We start from the raw sequence: 5,666 nt of genomic DNA, 5'->3' as shown, positions 1-5,666 counted from the left end.
CCACATCCTGCTGATTGGCCCATTTTACAGAGAACTGATTGGTCCGTTTTGACAGGGTGCTGATTGGTGCATTTACAAACCTTTAGCTAGACACAGAGTGCTGATTGGTGCATTTACAAACCTTTAGCTAGACACAGAGTGCTGACTGGTGTATTTACAAAACTTGAGCTAAACAAAGAGTACTGACTGGTGTGTTTACAATCCTTTATCTAGAGGCAGAGTGCTAGACAGAAAAGTTCTCCAAGTCTCCACTAGATTAACTAGACACAGAGCACTGATTGGTGCCTTTACAAACCTTGAGTTAGACACAGAGTGCTGACTGGTGCATTTACAATCCTTTAGCTAGACATAAAAGTTCTCCAAGTCCTCAGGGGACTCAGGAGCCTAGGGGGCTTCACCTAGTGGATCCCACGCAGGGGCGTGAGCAGAGCTGCCCGCCAGTCCCGCCTGCTCCTGCACTCCTCAGCCCTTGGGAGACTGATGGGACTGGGTGCTGCGGAGCAGAGGGCAGTACCTGTCGGGGAGGCTCGGGCAGGAGCCCACGGGTGGGGGTCTTGGGCATGGTGGGCTGCAGGTCCTGAGCCCTGCCCCACCAGGAGGCGGCTGAGGCCCAACAAGAATTCGAGCGGCATGGGCGGATGGCACCGCTGGGGGACCCTGGGCACCCTCCGCAGCTGGTGGCCCGGTTGCTAAGCCCCTCACTGCCCGGGCTGGCAGCGCCTGCAGGTGCTCCGAGTGCGGGGCCCGCCGAGCCCACGCCCACCCGGAACTCACGCTGGCCAGGCCGCTGGCAGCCCCGGTTCCCACCCGCTCCTCTCCCTCCACACCTCCCTGCAAGCAGAGGGAGCCGGCTCTGGCCTCCGCCAGCCACAGAGGGGCTCCCACAGTGCAGCAGGCTGAAGGGCTTCTCAAGCACGGCTAGAGCCAAGGCAGAGGAGGTGTCCAGAGCCAGCGAGGGCTGCTAGCATGTTGTCACCTCTCACTAGTAGATGAAACTTCCAGATGGCACTACTAAATATAATAAGATGCTAATAAGGCAAACAAAAGTTTTTAATAATACTAACAGACCAGTTTTGCATAATCAAAATGATAAGACACCAACTACAGGGGATTCTAAAAGTGCATCCCTCGGGGAGGTTCCAGGCTATAAAATCCAAAAATCTAGTTGACATAACAAGTTAAGTTTAACTACAAAGAAGGAAGCAAAGCCTGATGGCCAGTGGCTTGGGTCTGAATCACCTTGGAAATCCCTTGCCGTAACAAAAGCCCAGATTATTTAGCTCAGATTTTTTTTTTTTTTTTTTTTTTAGACGGAGCTTTGCTCTTGTTGCCCAGGCTGGAGTGCAGTGGCACGATGTCAGCTCACTGCAACCTCCACCTTCCAGTTTCAAGTGATTCTCCTGACTCAGCCTCCCGAGTAGCTGGGATTACATGCACCCGCCACATTTTTGTATTTTTAGTAGAGACACGGTTTCACCATATTGGCCAGGCTGGCCTCAAACTCCTGACCTCGTGATCCCCCTGCCTCAGCCTCCCAAAGTGCTGGGATTACAGGCGTGAGCCACCGCGCCCGGCCTTAACTCAGATTATTTAACCTCAGCTGGTTTAAGAATTTGTGGCAGAAACTGCCAGTTAACTTCCAATATCCATTTTCCCATTCTTCCATAATAGATTTTTGGCCACCAAGAAAAAAGGCTACATTTCACAATCTTTCTTATAGGGAAGTGTAGCCATATGACCCTTCAGCAAGCAGTATTTTCTGGACAGTGGGATGTGAGCAAAAGTAATGTACATCACCTCCCTCTCCCTCCCCTTTTTAACCCAGGCAGCCTGCCTTTAGGGGGTAGGAAGGAGGGGCAGGGGGTACTAAGTTCTTAACCATAGTGATTTTTGTGTTATATGGCCATTTGATCCAGCTTGCTCTTCTGCCATCCCTAGGTGGTTGCCCTCATATCATCACAGTTCAAAATGATTGCTGCCCTCTCTCCAAAATGATTCGTGGAAGAGAATAGATGGCAAGGCAGTCAATGGCTTCAGATCCCAAACTTTAACACTATATTCTACTGCCCTCTAGTGGAACGTTCCGGTACTTGACAAAATCATTGCATAACTACATTGGCAAGAATGAAAGCTGTATGTGAAAAGGGCCACCAAGCCATGGATTGGTGTGCGAAAAGAACAATATTGGGACACACAAAAGGCTATCTGCAGAGCCTAGAAGAGAAGTCACCATGATTCCCTCCAGCTCAGGACTCTTGCCAATTCTTTGGTGAAAAGAACTGAAAGTCGGTATCAGAACTGAATACAGAAAACCCACGTTTGCTTGCCTAAATTTCTGTCTCTGCCATTTGCATTATAAACATATTGACTGAGCATCCACCTAGTGCCAGGCACAGCCCTGTCTCTACGATCGAGACAAACAAGGCCCCTTCTTTCAAAGGTGTACATTCTAAGGGGAGAGGAGGGCAAGGGTGGGCGAAGGAAAAGACAATAACAAGAAATGAACCGACACGAGGTTGGGCGCGGTGGCTCACACCTGTAATCCCAGCACTTTGGCAGTCAGAGGCGGGTGGATCACCTGAGGCCAGGAATTCAAGACCAGACTGGCCAACATGGCAAAACCCTGTCTCTATTAAAAATACAAAACTTAGTCGGGCGTGGTGGCATGCGCCTGTAATCCCAGCTACGGCAAGAGGTTGAGGCAGGAGAATCACTTGAACCCAGGAGGCAGAGGCTGCAGTGAGCCAAGATCATGCCACTGCATTCCAGTGTGAGTGACAGAGTCAGACTCTGTCAGAAAAAAAAAAAAAGAAATCAACACAAATGGTGTCAGATAAAGGTAAACAGGGGCCAGATTGTAGAGATTTTTAAATGCATTGGAGAGTTTTAACATAGAGATAACATGCTTGGATTCAGGTTTCTAAAACGCCACTCTGGCTTCTAGGTGGAGGATGAATTGTACAAGACAGGGATGGAGGAGGGAGACCAGCTGGAAGATGGGTGTAGGGGTCCGGAGGAGCGGTGATGGTAGCTTGAATTAGAAAGGAAGCAGCAGAGAATGAGGAGTGAAAAGACTGGTTTCCATTGTGAAAGTAAAGCCAACAGGCCTTAGTCTGTTCATGCTGCTACCATAAAAATACAATATACCGGTGGCCTATAAAAATCAGAAATGGATTTCTCACAGTTCTGGAAGCTGGAAATCCGAGATAGGTGCCAGCTTGGTCAGGCTCTGGTACGAGCCTTTTTCCAGGTTGAAGACTACTGTCTTCTCATTGTCTCCTCACATGACAGACAGAAAGCTGGAGAGCTCTCTGTGGCTCTTGTTCAAGGGCACGAATCCTATTCATGAGGGGTCTACTCTTATGATCTAATTACCTTCCAAAAGTCCCACCTTCTAATACTGTTCTATTGAGGGTTAGGATTTCAACATAAGAATTTGTGGGGGATGCAAACATTCAGTCCATTGCAGGGGAGTTGAGGGAAAGGAAAAAATCCAGGAGTTATATATAGCTCTCATTTCAGACCAGGAGTTCCATCATTCTCAATATATCCTCTTTTTTTGCTTAAAAAAATTCCAATTGGCCAGGCACGGTGGCTCACGCCTGTAATCCCAGCACTTTGGGAGGCCGAGACGGGCAGATCACGAGGTCAGGAGATCAAGACCATCCTGGCTAACATGGTGAAACACTGTCTCTACTAAAAATACAAAAAATTAGCTGGGTGTGGTGGCGGGGGCCTGTAGTCTCAGCTACTCGGGAGACTGAGGCAGGAGAATGGTGTGAACCCTGGAGGTGGAGCTCGCAGTGAGCGGAGATCGCACCGCTGCACTCCAGTCTGGGAGACAGAGTGAGACTCCATCTCAAAAAAAAAAAAAAAAAAATTCCCAATTTAAGGAAATGTCTAGGTGACTGGTCTAGATGGATCCCACCTAACGCTGAAATGATTCTTGATTCAGGAATGGGCAAAACCAGGTAAGAAGCCCTCTTCTAGGACTCATTGCAGCTGTGCAAACGACTCATTGAGCTTCTTCAGTCTCTAGCCTGGGGCAGAGTAGGAAGAGCCAGCTCCCAGTGGCCCAGCATCCTCCAGGCATGCAGGGTGTGTCAGTCCTCATCCCAAAGCCCACTGCCCAAGAGCCTTTAGAGACAGCTTGGAATAAGCCCTCTACAGGAGTCCTAAGGATATCCCCTCTTCCCAGCCTCAGTCAACAGCTCAGTATTTTGTCATAGGAACACTTGCTAAAGGAAAAACCCCTCCAGCCTCCAGGTCCTTAATCTACACCTGAGGGCAAAGAAGGGTGCAGGTGACGTGACTGACGTGCGGCTAAAACTGGGATAGCCTTTAACCCATCAGGCAAACCCCAGAGTCAACAGTTTTTAAAAACATGAAAGCTGAAGGGGCAACTTCAAATACCTCCTTTATTAGATAAACAAAAGTAGTTTTTCTAACTACTTAGAAATGTAATGTCCCAAATTCTACTCTTTTCATCTTTCAGGGGTATGTCATGGGTTGAATTGCGGCCCCAAAAAAAGATATAGTGAAGTCCTCAGAACGTGACCATGTTTGGAAATAGGACTGTTACAGATGTGATGCGTCAGGATAAGGTCCTACTGGAGCAGAGTGGGCCCCTAACCCAATATGACTGGTGTCCATACAAGAAGACACAGACACACAAGGAGAACACCATGTGGAGATGGAACACTGCAGAGATGCATCCACAAGCCAAGGAATGCTTGGGGCTACCAGAAGCAAAGAGAGAGGCATGGAACAGATGCTCCCCCAGAACCCTTAGAAGGAACCCACCCTGCTCTGATCTATATTGATAAGGAGAATGGAGAACCAGGTATCCATGCAGCTCCTAAAGATAGGCTGAAGCTGGGATCTGGACCTTCAATCAAAGGCTTAAAGGGGAGATCTCAAGTTTCAACACCATGTGTTGGCAAAATGTCCGGTGCTTTACCAGCCTTACCTAAAGCTACCAGAAAGGCTTTTGGAACTGTCGATAGGGCTACAGAAACGCGAGTAAAGACCAACAGACTCCTCAAACTAAAACACCGAAATTTCTCTGCCAAAAAGATGACCAGGGAGACTGTTAAAGCAAAAAGCTCTGTTCCTGCCTCAGATAATGTTATCCAGAAATAGAAAAATTCTTTCACTTCAATCTTCTAGATTTTGAGAGTTTTAACCAACCTGAAGAGCACCAGATTACAGGCCTCCCCTTGAGTGGAATGCCTCTTATGATCCTTGATAAGGACAGAGAGCTTGAAAAGCTGTTTCAGCTGGGCCTGCCTCCACCTGTGAAGATGCCCTCTCCATCATGGGAACCCAATCTGTTGTAGTCTCCTTCAACCCTTCTGTTGACCCTGGATGTGGAATTGCCACCTGTTTGCTATGACATAAATATATATATATATATATACATTTTTTTTTTTTTAGACGGAGTTTTGCTCTTGTTGCCCAGGCTGGAGTGCCATGGCACAATCTCAGCTCACCGCAACCTCCACCTCCCAGGTTCAAGCAACTCTCCTGCCTCAGCCTCCCAAGTAACTGGGATTACAGGCATGCACCACCATGCCTGGCTAATTTCGTATTTTGAGTAGAGACAGGGTTTCTCCATGTAGAGGCTGGTCTCAAACTCCTGACCTCAGGTGATCTGCTCACCTTGG

At 48.2% G+C, this 5,666-nt stretch overlaps 1 pseudogene; it reads left to right on the top strand.

The window, feature by feature from the left end:
• The first annotated feature begins 2,823 nt into the window (after positions 1–2,823).
• LOC105549160 lies at positions 2,824–5,395 on the top strand (annotated as a pseudogene).
• The last annotated feature ends 271 nt before the right edge of the window (positions 5,396–5,666 follow it).

The sequence above is a fragment of the Mandrillus leucophaeus genome, unplaced genomic scaffold (assembly GCF_000951045.1).
Source record: "Mandrillus leucophaeus isolate KB7577 unplaced genomic scaffold, Mleu.le_1.0 Scaffold43, whole genome shotgun sequence".
NCBI lineage: Eukaryota > Metazoa > Chordata > Mammalia > Primates > Cercopithecidae > Mandrillus > Mandrillus leucophaeus.
This window is presented reverse-complemented; position numbering and strand designations above follow the sequence as displayed.